Source organism: Triticum dicoccoides, chromosome 5A (assembly GCF_002162155.2).
Source record: "Triticum dicoccoides isolate Atlit2015 ecotype Zavitan chromosome 5A, WEW_v2.0, whole genome shotgun sequence".
In the NCBI taxonomy this organism is placed as follows: domain Eukaryota; kingdom Viridiplantae; phylum Streptophyta; class Magnoliopsida; order Poales; family Poaceae; genus Triticum; species Triticum dicoccoides.
This window is the reverse complement of record NC_041388.1, coordinates 672,366,473-672,386,927: the sequence shown is the minus strand read 5'-3', so window position 1 is coordinate 672,386,927 and position 20,455 is coordinate 672,366,473. Positions and strand designations below refer to the sequence as shown.

General features: G+C 47.7%; 1 long non-coding RNA gene across 3 annotated transcripts; it reads left to right on the top strand.

The window, feature by feature from the left end:
* The first annotated feature begins 6,988 nt into the window (after positions 1 to 6,988).
* Positions 6,989 to 9,912, top strand: LOC119304014. 3 transcript variants are annotated; one of them, XR_005148061.1, is made up of 8 exons: positions 6,989 to 7,363; positions 7,462 to 7,642; positions 7,722 to 7,861; positions 7,953 to 8,090; positions 8,432 to 8,518; positions 8,609 to 8,695; positions 9,079 to 9,247; positions 9,387 to 9,912. It is a non-coding gene; the product is annotated as an uncharacterized LOC119304014 (long non-coding RNA). The 3 variants fall into 3 exon arrangements; XR_005148060.1 differs by lacking the exons at positions 8,609 to 8,695; positions 9,079 to 9,247; XR_005148062.1 differs by lacking the exon at positions 8,609 to 8,695 and having other exon boundaries at positions 9,079 to 9,912.
* The last annotated feature ends 10,543 nt before the right edge of the window (positions 9,913 to 20,455 follow it).

Genomic DNA, 20,455 nt, shown 5'->3' with positions numbered 1-20,455 from the left:
CAATCTCATGCATTCAGTTTTAATTCCTGTCAATGTCAGGACAGTATCCCATTGGGCCGTGGGTCTGGAAGTATATTTAGGCTGATGAATTGTTAAATCTTTATATAATTATTACCTAACTAGTGCACATCTAATTCGGAGTTGATGTCATCATTAAGCTAGTGGAGGAGTGAACATTGAGCATTGCTGTCCGTGTCATTTAAAGCCCAACAATCTTCTATCATTGATGTTGATTTAATGTCTAATCCTCCCCTAGCAAGTTTGTTTACTTTGTTGTCTAACTAGGTGGGTTGGGTAGCAAATTTGAACTTGCCAAAAAAATTGATGCAGGCTGCTGGTCGTCGTGGTGGCGGCCCCCCTGTTGGTGGAGGACGATGTGGGCTGAGCCGCTGTCTGAGTCGAGGAAGGAACTCGCTGCTGTCTCATAAGTCTTCGTGATCCTTTTGGTCGATTCTTGTATGTTCCAATCTGGAGGTCAATGCGTCAGACACAATCTTTCCAGAAAAATCTTTCTGGAACTAATGAGATGAGATGATGGCCGTCTTCATTACCTGTATTGTCTATTTATATTGGCGCTGTAATTAGTACAAAATCCTTTTTAGGTGGCCTGATCGAACAAATAACATTTTTTTTTCAAAAAGGGATCGAACAAATAACTATGGCTTTAAGAAAAGGTTTTATGTCTAAAAATTAGTTGCTGACGTTTGGCGGGCAACACAAGGGCACAGATAAATGAAGCTAAGCTAGTATACGTATGGTAGGAAACGCAAGCTGATCCAGGGCCACAGATTTCCCCACCAAAATTAGGCATATGCATTCCCACTAGCAAGTTATAAAAGCACTGATCACTCCTACTCTCTAATTAGCTGCAAGATATATATATATATACTCAATCGCGGTCCAGGAGTAGCTACCTAGATAGAAATTGAAAATCCCCCTCTTCGATTCGAAGGCAACTTTGATACGCTGCTTACCACCGATGACCTTTTGATCATGGGACGGTAAGGTAATCTGTGACACGCAGAGCATTAAAGATGCGTGTTTCGTTCTTCAATTTGTCTGTCAGGTTCGCATTTCCTTTCTAATCCATGAAGGTATACCTGCATCGTACCTTGATGGTTCAGATCCCAGAGGGAGCTCTGTATGCAAAATCTTTGCCCACATCACGAGGGTTCTCCCTAAATGCAGAATCGTATCAGGAAAATGGAGTTTTTCCGTTTCTTTTGTGTGTGAAAAAATGGAGTTGTTTCGTAGAACACATACAAACTTTCAAAAAAAGAGGAGAAAAGAACACATACGAAAGGCCCATTAGTCGGTCCGTTTAGTTTTTTTTAGAAAAGTTGGTCCGTTTAGTTAAGGCCCGTACGTTAGTTATATATAGAGAGACCAAAGTACATGACAAGTGTACATGGCGGCCTAGCCCATCGCAGAGTCGAGACCAACTAGGCTGGCCGGTTGTCGGAAAGCGCGGCGTTGGCGGTGGCGATGGGATCCCAGAGAGGAGGCGACGTAAGCCCAGCCAGGCCGGTAATACTGCTAGATACATACTCCCTCCGTTTGGAATTACTTGTCACAAAAATGGATGTAACTCAAGGATCTGGACGAACATCTGCAGACTTGGGACAGATACACTTTTGGTAGTGTTAAAAAAGAGATCAAGCAACTAGTACGTCAGTTGGAGATTCTAAAAAATGTACCGGGACGGACGGGGCCAAGTCACTTGGAAATTAAAGTCACAGATCGTCTCGTCTTGTTGAACTGTACAAGAGGGAAGAAATACTTCAGAGACAGAGATCGAGGGTGGACTGGCTCACCCATGGAGACAAAAATACAAAATACTTTCAGCAACAGGCGTCGATGCGACGGAGGAAGAACAAGATCACATCTCTAGCCAGGTCCGACGGGCAATTGACTGATGATGCAGCCGAGCTGGAAGCTATGACGACGCAGTTCTATACAAACTTGTACACGTCAGAGGGAGTTTCAAACATGGAAGAAGTTTTAGATTCAGTCCCTCGAAAGGTTACAGATGACATGCGAGTCATGTTGGACGCTAAGTACACGGAAGAGGAGGTCAAGACGGCCCTGTATCAAATGTTTCCAATGAAATCACCGGGGCCCGATGGGTTTCCAGCACATTTTGGGACTAACCTATTGACCCAGAGCCCAGTGCGAGTTCCTGTTTTTTCCCTTGTTTCAGTGTTTCACAGAAAAGGAAAATCAAACGGAGTCCAATTGACCTGAAACTCCATGGAACTTATTTTTGGACCAGAAGAAGCCCACGGAGTACCGGAGTTGCACCAGGGGAGTCCCGGGCTGCCCACGAGGGTGGGGGGCGTGCCCACCCCCCTAGGGTGCGCCCCCTGCCTCGTGGACAGCCCGGAGGTCCACCGACATACTTTTTCCTCCCATATATACTCATATACCCTAAAAACTTTGGGGAACAGAATATATCAGGAGTTCTGCCGCCACAAGCCTCTGTAGCCACCAAAAACCAATCAGGACCCTGTTCTAGCACCCTGCCGGAGGAAGGAACCCTCACCGGTGGCCATCTTCATCATCCCAGCGCTCTCCATGACGAGGAGGGAGTAGTTCACCCTCGGGGCTAAGGGTATGTACCAGTAGCTATGTGTTTGATCTCTCTCTCTCTCTCTCGTGTTCTTGATTTGGCACGATCTTGATGTATCGCGAGCTTTGCTATTATAGTTGGATCTTATGTTTCTCCCCCCCTCTACTCTCTTGTAATGGATTGAGTTTTCCCTTTGAAGTAATCTTATCGGATTGAGTCTTTAATGATTTGAGAACACTGGATGTATGTCTTGTCGTGCGTATCTGTGGTGACAATGGGATATCACGTGATTCACTTGATGTATGTTTTGGTGATCAACTTCCGGGTTCCGCCCATGAATCTATGCACAGGGGTTGGCACATGTTTTCGTCTTGATTCTCCGGTAGAAACTTTGGGGCACTCTTTGAGGTTCTATGTGTTGGTTGAATAGATGAGTCTGAGATTCTGTGATGCATATCGTATAATCATACCCACGGATACTTGAGGTGACATTGGAGTATCTAGGTGACATTAGGGTTTTGGTTGATTTGTGTCTTAAGGTGTTATTCTAGTACGAACTCTAGGGCTGTTTGTACCACTTATAGGAATAACCCAACGGATTGATTGGAAAGAATAACTTTGAGGTGCTTTCGTACCCTACCATAATCTCTTTGTTTGTTCTCCGCTATTAGTGACTTTGGAGTGACTCTTTGTTGCATGTTGAGGGATAGTTATATGATTCAATTATGTTATTATTGTTGAGAGAACTTGTACTAGTGAAAGTATGAACCCTAGGCCTTGTTTCCTAGCATTGCAATACCGTTTACACTCACTTTTATCGCTTGCTACCTTGCTGTTTTTATATTTTCAGATTACAAAAACCTATATCTACCATCCATATTGCACTTGTATCACCATCTCTTCGCCGAACTAGTGCACCTATACAATTTACCATTGTATTGGCTATGTTGGGGACACAAGAGACTCTTGGTTATTTGGTTGCAGGGTTGTTTGAGAGAGACCATCTTCAACCTACGACTCCCACGGATTGATAAATCTTAGGTCATCCACTTGAGGGAAATTTGCTACTGTCCTACAAACCTCTGCACTTGGAGGCCCAACAACGTCTATAAGAAGAAGGTTGCGTAGTAGACATCATCGCTGCGCTCTGAGGGGTGACCAACGGGGTGGTCGACCCACTGTCGATCTCCTGGACACCATCGTCCATGGTGTAAACCACGATAAATGTTGCTGGCGCCGCGGTGACTGCGCTCGTGCCCGGGGTGCTCCAAGTCCATGGCATGCTTTCTTCAAACAAAACATCACGTGTTACCTGAAGTTTCTTGCCCACTGGATCATACACCCGATAGCATTTTGACCCCTCGTCATAGCCGATGAAGACCATTGGTGTTGATCAATTTGAAAGCTTGGTTACTCCCAGACCCAACTTCTTCACATGAACCGTGCAACCGAAAGTGCGCAAGTGCTGCACATTCGGTTTACGACCGTGCCATGCCTCGTAAGGGGTGACACCGTGGAGGCTGCGCGTCGGGGACCGGTTGAGGATGTAGATCGTTGTTCTGACCCCCCCTGAAGACAGCGGGCATGCCCATGCTCTTCAGTAAACACCGCGCCATCTCGACGACAATCTGATTATGCCGCTCGACCACGCCATTTTGTTGTGGCGAATACGGCGGGGTTGTGTAGTGTTTGATGTCGTGCTCGCTGCAGTAATCCATGAAGTCACCGGAGTTAAACTCGCCGTCCCGGTCAGACCGGAATGCACGCAGCCTACATCTCCCTTCAGTTTCAGCCAAAGCCTGAATTTTCTTGAAAGAACTGAAGGCCTCATCTTTGGTTTCAGCATTTGCCCTGAAAACCCTTTGCTTTTGCGCACGACGACGAAAAATGAAGCCTCCACTTTCTTTCTTGCCATCTTGATCGATCTCCAGCCACCCACCCTCCTACCAGCGCCGCCGCCGCAGCACAAACCCCAGCCGCCATGCCATCCTCCTCCGGGACCTCGGAATCCTGGTCGCCGGACGACCTCCTCGACAAACCCACCCGCGACCGAGCTCCCCGCGCCAGCGCCGCTGATGCCGACGACGACCCCGACGACGTCTCGGCCGAGCGGGTCACCTCGCGGCTGCGCAAGCCAGGAGCCCTGAGGGCCCTCTGCAAGAGGTACTCCGTCCCCGACGGCTTCGCCCCGGTCCTCGCCGGCGACCGCTCCTCGTGCTCCACGCCGCCGCTCGGGTCCGTCTGCGTGTACCTCGACTCGCTGGACGCCGGGATGCGCCTGCCCCTCCACCCCTTCTTCGCCGCGGTGCTCAGCCACTTCGGGCTCGCCCCCGGCCAGCTCTCGCCCAACGGTTGGCGCGCCATGGCGGGCTTCGTGGCGCTCTCCCGCTCCGCCGGCATGGACCCGTCGCTCGCCGTGTTCCGGCACTTCTTCGCGCTCTGCCCGTTCCCGCCGCACGGCTTCTACACCCTCCGCGGCAAGGACGCCGACGGCCTGCTCTTCGCCCGGATCTGCGCCAAGTTTGTCAAGGGGTGGAAGGAGGATTTCTTCTTCCTGGCGTCGTCGGCGCCGTGGCCGTGCCCGGTGGAGTGGGGGGGGAGCCTTCCAGGTCCTCCACCTTCGATCCGTCGCTCACCGTGCAGGAGAAGGCCGTGGCGGACAGCCTGCTGCGTGCTCGAGGGAGTTCCCCGATCGACCTCTTCGCGTATCTCCACCACCGCAACATGGTCGCGGCCAGCATCACCGGGGTGTCGTCTCCGCCGCCAACTCCTAAAGGTGAACCCTCCGGGCTCCGGCATTGCTGAAATTAGAGCAATTCAGGTTGTTTGCTGTGGATTATACTGATCTGTGATTTGCAGCCGTTCGATCTGATGCCGCCATGGAGGAAACCACGGCCGCGGCCACGCGCGCGTCGGCAGGGAAGGTGAAGGTGAAGAACGAGCCTGACTGCAAGGTGCCGCCTTGTGCGCCGTCGCTTGGGAAGAAGAGGAAGCTGCCGGGGGACCGTGCGGACGGCGAGAGCTCGACGTCGTACCCCTCTTGCCCGCCGGGCTTCTCCGCCCCCTGCAAGTCGCCGCCCACAACAAGCAAAGATGGTGACTGGAAGGCGGCGAGGCGGCTGCTGCAGGGCACCGTGACGCCGTAGCGCCGCCCGCGACCGTCTGGATCCTGATCGCCATGCCCGCCCGATGCACACGTCGATCGAACTGCAATTATCTACTCTACTATGCATGTTTTTGGGATGCGCTGCTGATCTTTCTCTTCGGACGGTCTGGGACTGCATTTCGTATCTTCGATTCACACTTCACATGGAATTGTGTGAAATGTTGCATCGGAGAATGAATATCTACATAAATCGTCGGGATATTACGATCCGTCGAAAATGTTGAGAGGCAATCTAATCTATGACTTGATTTTTCTGAGCTGTGATCTGAACTGGGTCTGTATTGTTTGGCAATGTTCTAGACCAAGTTTGTCAGAGGTTTTCGTATGATTATTTTCCTTACAAAAATTGCAAGAACACCCTACCCTCTACACGTCGTAAAGAAAACTCTCAATGACAGACCAACAGCATGGGCAACTCTCTCCCAATTTACCTATATATACTGCAACTTTTCCCAAATTTACCAATTCCGCACTGAAGAATTCTCTCTTTTCTTTTGACTCATGGGGAAGACAGTTTGTTATACCAGATGACAACCCAGGCATTGTTGTGGTGTTTTGAAGTATAAATGCATAGCCCATCTTTCCCCATCAGATTAAATTTTTAGGATAATTTATTGGTGCGTGCAGTTTTACATGGTATCAGACACCATGTAAGAGGACTAGAGAGGGATTGCATAATGCGGAGAATGCATTATTGAGTCTTGATGGCGAGTACATATAGAGTATGAGATTTAGAGGGCAAGAAGGTTCCTACAGATAAGATGGAAATGATTCAATCTAATCCCGGGCAATCTCTAATACGGTGAATTCCAGCATTTCCAGCAATGTGCGAAGCATAAATGAGAAATTGATGAAGTAAACGTACGTCTCATTTTCTGGAATTACAGAAATATTATCATATATACTTTGATCCAAAGAGCAGTTTTTCCTCGCCAATGTCAGTGCTAAACGAGGGAAGCACATGACGAATAGATAATCCCTTTGTTAGAGTCCGAAGCAAAATGAAGCTCTCCCGTTCGTTTGGATTCTGGACCGACGGATCAAAATCTCCTCGCGACACAGGCCGTCGGATCTCAATCCAAATCGTTGTGGGTCGTTGGATATTTACCCGATCTACCTCGGCCGTCGGATAAAATTCCAATTGCAATAGATTGTAATATCCATGCCCCCACCAGGGCATTTTTGTCATTTCACCACATAAGCATATAAAAGCAGCAGCTCCCGTGCTAGAACCCTAGCCGCCGTCTCCCTCCCGCACTCGCCCCTCCCCCGCGGCCAGCTCCTACCGCCTCGCCTCTCTCTCTCTCCCTCCAAACCCTAGAACCTCACCCGCACCTCCCAGCCCCGCCGCCGTCCAGGTCCAGCCCCATGCCGCCGTCGTCTTCTCGCCCAGCCGGCCGCCGCCGCACCGCACGCTCGTGCGCAGGGGTGAGAAGGGGAACCACCGCTCGCTCCTGAAGCGCGAGGAGGACGTGGTGATGCAGCGCCCAGATCCACGGCGGCATCGACGCGCCGTCGTCGACCTGAGCCGCCACCGTCCTCGAGGTCGGCCATGGAGGGGGGTCCGACCCAGCTGCAGCCGTGGACGGAGACACCCCAAACCCTAGCATGGGGACCGAGCCGCCATGGTGGGGCACTGCACCGGATCCCTCTCCTCTTCCCCCTTCTTCCACAGATTTCTCCTCTCTCTTTCTGTCCCTCTCTCACCATGGTCTCGTCTCTGTAGGAAGGAGGCCAGCGGCGAGGACGACGCCATGGTCCCTGCTGTGCTCCCGGATCCGTCGCCCATCTGCCCCGACCTGGCCCTTCTCCTTCCCGCCGGCCAAGCGGAGCCGCTCGTGTCGCTGCTCTACCTGACGAGGGCATTGTGCAGGGGAGGTACCGGCGACGACGTCGATAAGGCAGCGGTGAGCTCTCTCTCGCGCGCGCGTCGGGTTTTCCTGCTCATCCTCTCGCCTCACTGGTTCCTTCTTCCTTTAATATCAGGGAGGTTGCCCTCCAGTAGAGGAGCGGGAAGCCTCACTGTGACACGCCTCCTTCTCCACCAACCCATGTTTGAGCATTTGTTGAGGGACTACATGAGGAGGTGACGAGGTACACAGGCAATTGGATCAATACTGCATGAGGTGAGGACAAACAATATACTTTTCAGATCCACCTGATCATCCCAAGTATTTGCAAGGTCTGCTTCTTAATTATGCAAACCTTTCCTTGCAGTGTGTATGTATTGGGTGGAGTGAGGAGCCTAGCCAATTTAGTACTGTTGGTCCTTCTGGTGTGATTATTGGCTGGATTTTTTGCATCTGAGATTATACGAAAATGGACATATCCATGGAAATCTTCCTCCTATTGCAGGTAGTTTCACAAACACTGTTGTGAAATGCAGCTGACATATTGTGAATAGAGATGAGAAACATTCCAATAATTAGTTGACCAAGCTGCTAAAATATAAACACTTACTTAATATTAGTTGTGAAGATGCCCTCTCCAGCTGAAAGCCCCTTCCCTGGCGCTTGGCCCAATGCCAACATCCTAACCCCGCCACCTCTCCTTCCTATCTCTTCTCACCACATTGTCTGAATGTTTAGTACCATCACAATGGTACTAAAATTCAGTAGCATTATGCATTTGTCTGAATGTTTTTGTGTCATGGAAAATTGTATCATACATATTTGGTTCATCACTCTTGCTTGCAGTTGCCTGTCATTGTGAAGATATTTGCAAGCAAGATGACCACCCTTTCTCTTGGATCACCTCCTAGCCGCCGGCATCTTCGCCGCAAGGTCAGCAAGCCATTTTTTGTTCACTTTCAAGTGTATTTGATTGTGAGTTAGATGTTCATGATTTGTGTTTTCTTTGGCTGGTGATAACAGGCAGATGTGCGACTATATATCTATCATATGTCGCAGAGTCCTGCTGTGTCCTTAAATGAACAAAGATTGGATTATAATAATACACAAGTGAGTAGCTAATTAACTGCAGGACAAAGGACTGCTATGCACAAATTGATATGCTTTGACACCTTTCATGTTTACAAGTAGTGGATCGACTTGCCAGTGGCAATCTTGAAGCAACATAATCTTTGAGGGAGCATCACATGTCAGAATGTTACTCAATTCAAGAAATATGCATGCATGTATATATGCTACTTGATTGAAATTAACTAACTCAAACGCTCTTTAACTTCGTATCGCTTGTTTTGTTATGATGGCATTTGTGTAAACAATGAACACTCAAAAATTCAGTTACTGTGTCTATAGTTAATTGTATTGGCATGCGGCAGTGTAATAGCAAATAAAACCACAACAATTTATCGACCTGATTTGAGTAAGTTGTAGTGCAGTTGCTTGGTTTGCTGCCCACTACAACGCGATTGGCAACCCGCTATTGCTTACATGTCTGCTCGGAAGAGAGAGGGGGAAACCTTAAGGGCATCTCAGATGAGTAGGATTCATAGTCAAATGTATGCTGGACTGATATTTGTGTTTCTCATATTTTGGATAAAACCATCGGTATGATCTTATCTACCATCAGTTTGGGTTTCTATTTTCTCTACTAATTAGGTTGGATCTACAAGTCTGTGTATTGCATTCTAATAAGTTCAGATTTCCTTGGGTTACAACAAATCACTAATTATGGACGCTTAAACAGGATGAAACAAGACTTTTGTTATCTAAGGCTCAAGCTCAATGAAGCATTTGACACAATCGACACGGCAGCTGGGTCCTCACCTGTCTCCACCCCCTATCATGTACTAACCATTCTCAATCTGTCTTGATTAAGATTGTGTGCTAGCTTCGTATCATGTACCTACTCTGTAGTTTTCTTTATGCAAGTTCTGTAGCAGATGGCAAGTACCACTCTGGATTTCAGGAAAAATGATGAGAACATGGATGGATCGTTTGTTTATACTCCCTCCGTCTGGAAATACTTGTCATCAAAATGAATAAAAGGGGATGTATCTAGATATATTTTAGTTCTAGATACATTCCTTTTTGTCCATTTTGATGACAAGTATTTTCGGACGGAGGGAGTATATACCTATTCTACTATTTTCTTTATCAAGCATGTAAATTTAAAGCACTGGTTTCATATGTCCTTTATGATTATTCCTTGAAATGATATAAGAGATTCTGTTGGTGCTCTATTAGCATGATTGTTGTGTGGGTTTCTGTTACATAGTAGTATTGCTGACAAAGATATTTCTGAAATTAGTATCACTCCAGCTTTATGGTGCCACAAAAAATGTTTTATTCCTCTTAATTACAGCTCTACCTTTCTGAGTCCACTTTCACAACCGAGGGGCAGGGTTGTAATCCTCGAGAGCTGCTGGCGGGAAGGAGGAGAAGATGGGTATGCTCCTCTTGGTCTTCTTGTTGGGGAACGTTGCATAAAATAAAAAAATCCTACGTTCACCAAGATCAATCTATGAGTTCATCTAGCAACGAGAAAGAGGGGTGCATCTACATACCCTTGTAGATCGCGAGCGGAAGCGTTCAAGAGAACGGGGTTGAGAGAGTCGTACTCGTCGTGATCCAAATCACCGGAGATCCTAGCGCCGAACGGACGGCACCTCCGCGTTCAACACACGTACGGTCAGCGTGACGTCTCCTCCTTCTTGATCCAGCAAGGGGGAAGGAGAGGTTGATGAAGATCCAGTAGCATGACGGCGTGGTGGTGGATGCAGCAGGGATCCGGCAGGGCTTCGCCAAGCGTCTGCGGGAGGAAGAGGTGTAGCAAGGGGGAAGGAAGGCGCCAGGTGTAAGGGTGCGGCTGCCCTCCCTCCCCCCTTTATATAGGGACCCAGGGGGGCAGCGGCCAAGGGGGGAAACTTGCCCCCCAAGGCAAGTGGAGACGCCCCCTTCCCTAGGGTTCCCAACCCTAGGCGCAGAGGGGGGCCCAGGGGGGCGCACCAGCCCACCAGGGGCTGGTTTCCCTCCCACTTCAGCCCACGGGGCCCTCCGAGATAGGTGGCCCCACCCGGTGGACCTCTGGGACTCTTCCGGTGGTACCGGTACAAAACCGATGACCCTCGAAACTTTCCCGATGGCCGAAACTTGACTTCCCATATATAATTCTTTACCTCCGGACCATTCCGGAACTCCTCGTGACGTCCGAGATCTCATCCGGGACTCCAAACAACTTTCGATTTGCTGCATACTTATATCTTCATAACCCTAGCGTCACCGAACCTTAAGTGTGTAGACCCTACGGGTTCGGGACACACGTAGACATGACCGAGACGGCTCTCCGGTCAATAACCAACAGCAGGATCTGGATATCCATGTTGGCTCCCACATGCTCCTCGATGATCTCATCGGATGAATCACGATGTCGAGGATTCAAGCAACCCCGTATACAATTCCCTTTGTCAATCGGTACGTTACTTGCCCGAGATTCGATCGTCGGTATCCCAATACCTCGTTCAATCTCGTTACCGGCAAGTCACTTTACTCGTACCGTAATGCATGATCCCATGACCAAACACTTGGTCACTTTGAGCTCATTATGATGATGCATTACCGAGTGGGACCAGAGATACCTCTCCGTCATACGGAGTGACAAATCCTAGTCTCGATCCGTGTCAACCCAACAGACACTTTCGGAGATACCCGTAGTATATCTTTATAGTCACCTAGTTACATTGTGACGTTTGGTACACCCAAAGCACTCCTACGGTATCCGGGAGTTACACGATCTCATGGTTTAAGGAAAAGATACTTGACATTGGAAAAGCTCTAGCAAACGAACTACACGATCTTGTGCTATGCTTAGGATTGGGTCTTGTCCATCACATCATTCTCCTAATGATGTGATCCCGTTATCAATGACATCCAATGTCCATAGTCAGGAAACCATGACTATCTGTTGATCAACGAGCTAGTCAACTAGAGGCTCACTAGGGACATGTTGTGGTCTATGTATTCACACGTGTATTATGATTTCCGGATAATACAATTATAGCATGAATAAAAGACAATTATCATGAACAAGAAAATATAATAATAATCCTTTTATTATTGCCTCTAGGGCATATTTCCAACAGTCTCCCACTTGCACTAGAGTCAATAATCTAGTTACATTGTGATGAATCGAACACCCATAGAGTTCTGGTGTTGATCATGTTTTGCTCGCGGAAGAGGTTTAGTCAACGGATCTGCGACATTCAGATCCGTATGTACTTTGCAAATATCTATGTCTCCATCTTGAACATTTTCACGGATGGAGTTGAAACGACGCTTGATGTGCCTGGTCTTCTTGTGAAACTTGGGCTCCTTGGCAAGGGCAATACCTCCGATGTTGTCACAGAAGAGAGTGATCGGCCCCGACGCATTGGGTATGACTCCTAGGTCGGTGATGAACTCCTTCATCCATATTGCTTCATGCGCTGCCTCCGAGGCTGCCATGTATTCCGCTTCACATGTAGATCCCACCATGACGCTCTGCTTGCAACTGCACCAGCTTACTGCTCCACGATTCAACATATACACGTATCCGGTTTGTGACTTAGAGTCATCCAGATCTGTGTCGAAGCTAGCGTCGACGTAACCCTTTACGACGAGCTCTTCGTCACCTCCATAAACGAGAAACATGTCCTTTGTCCTTTTCAAGTACTTAAGGATATTCTTGACCGCTGTCCAGTGTTCCTTGTCGGGATTACTTTGGTACCTTCCTACCAAACTTACGGCAAGGTTTACATCTGGTCTGGTACACAGCATGGCATACATAATAGATCCTATGTCTGAGGCATAGGGGATGACACTCATCTCTTCTTTATCTTCTGCCGTGGTCGGGCATTGAGCCGAGCTCAATCTCACACCTTGTAATACAGGCAAGAACCCTTTCTTGGACTGATCCATATTGAACTTCTTCAATATCTTATCAAGGTATGTGCTTTGTGAAAGACCTATGAGGCGTCTCGATCTATCCCTATAGATCTTGATGCCTAATATGTAAGCAGCTTCTCCAAGGTCCTTCATTGAAAAACACTTATTCAAGTAGGCCTTAATGCTGTCCAAAAGTTATATATCATTTCCCATTAGAAGTATGTCATCTACATATAATATGAGAAATGCTACAGAGCTCCCACTCACTTTCTTGTAAACGCAGGCTTCTCCATAAGTCTGCATAAACCCAAACGCTTTGATCATCTCATCAAAGCGAATGTTCCAACTCTGAGATGCTTGCACCAGCCCATAAATGGATCGCTGGAGCTTGCACACCTTGTTAGCATTCTTAGGGTCGATAAAATCTTCCGGCTGCATCATATACAGTTCTTCCTTAAGATAGCCGTTAAGGAATGCCGTTTTGACGTCCATCTGCCATATCTCATAATCATAGTATGCGGCAATTGCTAACATGATTCGGACGGACTTTAGCTTCGCTACGGGAGAGAAAGTCTCATCGTAGTCAACCCCTTGAACTTGCCGATAACCCTTAGCGACAAGTCGAGCTTTATAGATGGTAACATTACCATCTGCGCCCGTCTTCTTCTTAAAGATCCATTTGTTCTCTATCGCTCGCCGATCATCGGGCAAGTCTGTCAAAGTCCATACTTTGTTTTCATACATGGATTCTATCTCGGATTGCATGGCTTCAAGCCATTTGTTGGAATCTGGGCCCGCCATCGCTTCTTCATAGTTCGAAGGTTCACCGTTGTCTAACAACATGATTTCCAGGACAGGGTTGCCATACCACTTTGGTGTGGAACGTGTCCTTGTGGACCTACGAAGTTCAGTAGTAACTTGATCCGAAGTACCTTGATCATTATCATTAATTTCCTCTCCAGACGGTGTAGACACCACAGGAACATTTTCCTGAGCTGTACTACTTTCCGGTTCAAGAGGTAGTACTTCATCGAGTTCTACTTTCCTCCCACTTACTCCTTTCGAGAGAAACTCTTTTTCCAGAAAGGATCCGTTCTTGGCAAAAAAGATCTTGCCTTCAGATCTATGGTAGAAGGTATACCCAATGGTTTCCTTAGGGTATCCTATGAAGACGCATTTTTCTGACTTGGGTTCGAGCTTTTCAGGTTGAAGTTTCTTGACATAAGCATCGCATCCCCAAACTTTTAAAAACGACAGCTTAGGTTTCTTCCCAAACCATAATTCATACGGTGTCGTCTCAACGGATTTAGACGGAGCCCTATTTAAAGTGAATGTAGCTGTCTCTAGAGCGTATCCCCAAAATGATAGCGGTAAATCGGTAAGAGACATCATAGATCGCATCATATCCAATAGAGTGCGATTACGACGTTCGGACACACCATTACGCTGAGGTGTTCCAAACGGCGTGAGTTGTGAAATGATTCCATATTTTCTTAAGTGTGTACCAAATTCGCGACTTAAATATTCTCCTCCATGATCTGATTGTAAGAATTTTATCTTTCGGTCACGTTGATTCTCTACTTCATTCTGAAATTCCTTGAACTTTTCAAAGGTCTCAAACTTGTGTTTCATCAAGTAGACATCCATATCTACTTAAGTCATCTGTGAGAGTGAGAACATAACGATATCCTCCGCGAGCCTCAACGCTCATTGGACCACACACATCAGTATGTATGATTTCCAATAAGTTGGTTGCCCGCTCCATTGTTTCGGAGAACGGAGTCTTGATCATTTTGCCCATATAAAAAGTTTCGCAAAGGAAAAATTCTCATCGACATCAGGGCAAAAAAGACAAATTTCAAAAACGAAAATTGTGAATAGTAACGTGTATATAGTGTTGATTTTGTTTATCTTCACCTGTAATACCATTAAATTTATTCCTTGGTCAAACTTTTTATACGGGTTTTACAAAATGTCAAGTTTGTTTCAAAGATGGTTTTGAAATTTTGATAATTACTGCCTTTTCATACAGGGTGTATGTACACCCAAGAACTAAACGTTCCTCTCCGCGTACATCCCTCTAATGATCGACCAAAATGCTACCAACCCTCCACCTCTAGGTTTCTTGCTGAACAACTCATCTACATGCATAATTTTATTTAAAGTTGAAGCCCGAATCAAGTTTGAAGAAAAGTTATGGCAAATCTAAAATAGAAAGAGTGGCGATAAAACAAATCAGCTTTTTTACACATACACTTGGCACAAATATTTTGCAGTGATACTCTCTATTGCATTATGTGTATGTAGGTCTTTTTCCCTTCAAAAGCCAAAACTATACTAGCTGAGAAACTCACCTGGAATACACAGCAGAGATGAAACACGAGCAGTCGAGCCACACCGCACCACCGTTTTATAGTTGAAGCCTTGATTTAGTTTCGTTCAACAAGTTGTCTCAGATCAAGTGCAGATTTGTTCATGATGCAGATGATCTCGACAAAGACAAGAGCAACACAAGTCGCACGATGATGGACGTTCTAAAAGAAAGTTGGACTTTGATTGGAGAGGAGGCCCGAAGGCGAAGGCGAAGGCCATAGCTGAGCAAAGCATCGCCGAAAAGTGATGACAATGATAGTGGGGTGTGACAATGCAGTGAGGGGATTGAGACCTCCCGAAAGGCAGTTGGAACCAGTTACAGGACATCGATCAGAAGGGTAGGTCGAAACGAAGTTTGATCTTGAGAATGGGGTAATGGAGATGCTGGAGTTTGGTGACAAGATCAGTTCTAATACGAAGTTGTACTAAACCAGCGACAAGTCATATGAATCGGAGGGAGTATCAAATATCCTAGCTAGTGAATTGCTTGTAAACTGAGATATTTTGTTTTGTGAACTTCTTTCTTTGAAAAACTTATGTAGACTATTTATATCAGATGAAAATTAAGACGAAACCAATTAAAAAAAGTCTAAATTTGTGAATGGACCATGCTTCCATGAAAATTTGTAAGGTTTGCAAGTTTTGTGAATGGAGTGATAGAGAGGAATTTTGCAAGTTTTTATATTCGGGCCTGCATGGTAAAGCTTTGCCCTAAAAACCCTTTGCTTTTTCGCACCACGACAAAAAAGAACACTCCACTTTCTTGGAGTCTTGATCCGCAGGCTCCCACCGTCCTCCCAGCGCCGCCGCAGCACACCCCCAGCCGCCATGGCGTCCTCCTGGACCTCGGCATCCTGGTCACCGGACGACCTCCTCGTCGAGCCCTCTCGCAACCGACCTCCCCTCACGAGCGCCTACGATGGAGGAGACGACGACGACGTCTCGGCGCTGCCGGAGCGGGTCATCTCGCGGCTGCGCAGCCAAGGCGCCCTAGAGAAGATCTGCAAGAAGTACTCCATCCCCGACGGCTTCGCCCCGATCCTCACCGGCGGCCTCTCCTTGTGGTCGCCGCCGCCGCCCGGCTCTGTCTGCGTGTACGTCGAGTCGCTGGACGTCGGGATGCGCCTGCCCCTCCACCCCTTCTTCAGCACGGTGCTCAACCACTTCGGGCTCGCCCCAGGCCAGCTCGCGCCTAACGGCTAGCGCGCCGTGGTGGGCTTCGTCGTGCTCTCCCACCTGGCCGGCGCTGAGCCGTCGCTGGCCGTGTTCCGGCACTTCTTCGCGCTCTGCCTGTGTCCGCTGCACTGGTTCTACACCTTCCGTGGCAAGGATTCTGCCGGCCTGCTCTTCGGCCGGATTCGCAGGACAATCCGGGGTTGGAAGGAGGAGTTCTTCTTCTTGAAGTCGTCGGCGCCGTGGCCGTGTCCCGTGGAGTGGGGGCAGCCTTCCAGGTCCTCCACCATGGATCCGACCCTCACCGTCGAGGAGAAGGCCGTGGCGGAGAAGCTGTTGTTTGCTCGAGGGAGTTCTCCGATCGATCTCAGCACGTATCTCCACAGCCGTAACATGGCCGCAACCGAGATCATCGGGGCACCATCACGGCCGCCAACTCCTCAAGGTGAACCCTCTCAGCGACTGGCACTGTACATTTCGGAAAGATTCAGAATGTTGCTGTGGATTGTGTTGATATGTGATTTGCAGGCGCGCCTGTTGTTGTCGCCATGGAGGACATTCTGGCAGAGAAGGCAGCAACGGCCGGGGCCGCGCGCGCGTCGGCGGGAAAGGTGACGGTGAAGAGCGAGCAGGACTGCAAGGCGCCTCCTTGTGCGCTGTCGCTTGGGAAGAGAAGGAAGCTGGATAAGGACCCAACGGTCGACGGCGAGAGCTCGGCGTCGGACCCCTCTTGCCCGCCGGGCTTCTCCACCCTCTGGAAGCCGCCGTCCGGGACAAGCAACGATGGTGAAGAACGGCAGTGCGTGCTCCAGCGGCACCGCGAGGGAGACTGGAAGGCGGCGAGGTGGCTGCTGCAGGGCACCGTCACACCGTCATGGGGGCGCGAGCTCGCCGCCTCGAAGTCGGCCGACGTCGTGACCTCAAGCTACATGTCACTACTCCAGGTGAACACGCACAGATTCAAGCTCATTCCTTCATGATTTGTTGTTCTGGGTTGATTGATCGACATGCCATACGGTGGGGTGCACAGGCGGCGAACGAGGTGGCGTTCTCGCTGGGGCACGCTCTGGAGCTGGAGGAGAAGCTGAGGGCGCGCGAGTGGGGAAAATAGCTCCCATGCGACGTCGTTGGTGTGAATTGTCTCTCATGCGACGTCGTTGGTTGTAATAGCTCTCATGCGACATCTGTGTTGGAAAAAATAGCTCCCATGCGACACTGCTGCCTAATCCAAAGACACATGTTTAAAACTCGAATCAGGTGAGCGGGACCCATAGCGTGGGACCCACTAACTTATCCAGGTCAGCATTGGTACAAGAGGACACCAAGCCGTGCCCCGAGTCGTGCAGCACCCGAGCCCATGCTCCCCCCTCCCCCTCCCCGACCGTTGTTGTTCTTCTTCTCCGGCGACGACGCGCAGCAACGCCGTTCCGGGCCGCGACCTAGCAATGTCGAGCTCCGCTTTAGCCTCCCGCCGCTCATGGCCGCGCTATGGCGCATTGCCCATGACAAGGTGCCCTGCATGCCCACGTATCGCACCCCTGAAGCGGCTAGTCACTACGACCGACAAGAATGGCAACCTTGGGTGGGAATTCGTGAAATGCGAGAGCAAACCAGAGCAGGGAAAGGTGAGATTTTACTTCTCAATATGCCAATTTTGGTTTTTGTCTCCCAATTTCATATTTGCCCAATTTTTCATCGGATTTGGGATTTAGGGTTCATCTTTCCAATTTCAGAAATTGAAGCAACGCACCCATTTTGAGTGGCTAGATGAGTACATAGAGCGGATTCAACTGGAGGGTGCATCAGGAGAGCTCGATTTACCGTTGGAGGCGGAGAAGTTGGGCAAGTTTGGATCAGGCGCGTCTGGATCTGGGGCCCCTGGAGGCTGGATCTGCCCATTCCATTGGGGCTACTGTGGGGGATGCAGGAGTGACGACAGAGCTGAAGAAGCTAAACAAGCAGATGAAGAAACTCATCGAATTGCAGAAGCAGGGCAATTTGATGGGGCTGATGGCCGGACTTTTTTATGTTTGTGTAATTGCTCTCGCATTTGTTTATGTGATGATAATAGTCGTAAGTGAATAGATTGGGCATCATTTGTAATCGTAATGATATGTATATTTGAATAAAAGTGTTGCGCTGTACGAATTCGGCATGTCTTCTCCACTCTGTTTCGGCCCTGTTTTTTCAGTTCTTCAGTTCGTCATCAGTTTCAGTTTCAGTGATAAAGGGAGAAAAGGAAAAAAAGGTTCGTCCACAGTTGCCCGAAAAGGCCAGGCCCATATAGAAGTTAGGCAGGGCTGAATAGAACATATCCAGGCCCATTGATAAAAGAAGTGTAGCTAGTGCAAAAAAAAGTGCACACGGTCATTGACATCGATATATCTTTTCGGCTTTAGGTTTTTTCACAAATTTTAAGTTTCTTGCTGTCACCTTTTTTGAGATAACTCATCTGATAATTATTTGAGCTATTTTTATGCATAAGCTATCGTGTCCGATGGTAGGGCCCCATGTTGTTTCGGCTAAAACAATAGGTTGGTTCTAGTTAGCAGTCTAACTTGCAGTCTTTGTGAACCAAAAAAGTTGCAATTGTTTGGTTCTAGTTTATTTCAACCAAGCACCATTTTTATTTTTTTTTGATTTGTGCTATGGTGTTTTTAAAGTTTTTACTCGTGTGTTTCAACCGAAAAAGGTTGTGCCCCTCTAAAAAAAAAGACATCTAGTGTGCCCCTAGTAGCATCTCCTTACAACATAGAGGGGCATCCCCTTACAACATATAGTGCATAAAACATAAAAGGAAGATAATTAACTAGACACCTGCTAACAACAACTTATATGATTGGATCATGTTTTAGTGCATTTTTTAGTACACATTGAACCCTTTACGAGTCGCGCAAAGGGCGCTCGCTCGCCTATGCCACGTCGAATTTTACTGTCGCAGGATCTATCTAGCCCAGATAACACCTCCCCGAGGTTTCATGCTCGTATGCAGTCAACACCGTATCGAGCCCCACGCCCTCGTCCTCCCCTTCTCCTTCGCAGGCACATCTCCTCCTCCCCTCGGCGGTCTGATCCCCTTCCTTCTTGTGCACGCCGCCTACTCCCCTCCTCCGGCTGGAGCAAGGTGCCGTCGTCCCTCCATCCTTGCGACGCCACCTCCTTCCTCCGCCGCCGGCAGAGGCGACCGGCTAGGGTTCAGTCACCGCCGCCAAAATGGATGGCGTGCTCCTCGGCGAGTGGCCCGGCAAGTTCTCTCTCTCCAGCTATGAGGACACCTCGAGACCCAGATCATCTCCACCAATAAGGTCCAATCCTTCCTTCCTCCACTGATTTTGTTGCAAGCTAGATGTGTTCTTTATGAGATCTGATGGTTTTCAGGGGGACCTCCTATTGCGCGCCTTCTGCGCCGCGCAACCAAACTGGCGCCTGCAGCAGCGGCTAGATGGGCCGGCCCACAAATCGCGCAGTGCGAAAAAAGTTGGGCGAAAAACAGCACCCGATCGGGATCGAACTCGCGCCCTCACGAATAGAAATAGCGATGCTAACCACTCCACCAACTAAATCCCAGTGATACTACATGGCGCGAACATTTTTAAGAAGAGAAACGTAGACGCACTACTAATTTCACATTACATTGTAGAGTCTAGATTTTCCAATTATTTGAAAACATGTGCACATATTACAAATGAAGTTCATGATCATCCAAAAAAAAGTTCACGTATTCCAAAAACAAAAAAGTTCATGTATTCAAAATAAAGTTCACAAATTCAAAAGAAGTTCATCGATTTTCAAAAAAAGTTCACCGATTTGAAAAAGTTCATCTAATTTGGAAAAAAGTTCATCAATTTGAAAAAAGTTCATCGGATTTGGAATAAGTTTATCAATTTTGAAAAAAAGTTCATCAGTTTTGAAAAAAAGTTCATCGATTTTGAGAAAAAGTTCAAAAAAATAAAAAAAGTTCATCAAATTAGAAAAATAAGTTCATCGATTTTAAAAAAGGTTCACGAGTTTCAAAAAAAATAGTTCATGGATTTCGACACACGAGTTCATCCATTTGAAGAAACCAAAAACGAATTTGGAAAAAAGAAAGAAGAAAAGGATAGAGAAAAAAAGGACAAAGAGTAAGGAAGAAATCATCTAATTTGGAATAATTTTATCAATTTTGAAAAAAAATCATCGATTTTGAGAAAAAGTTCAAAAAAAATGGAAAAGTTCATCAAATTTGAAAAATAAGTTCATTGATTTTGAAAAAGGTTCACAAGTTTCAAAAAATAGTTCATGGATTTCGAAACACGAGTTCATCCATTTGAAGAAGCCAAAAATGAATTTGGAAAAAAGAAAGAAGAA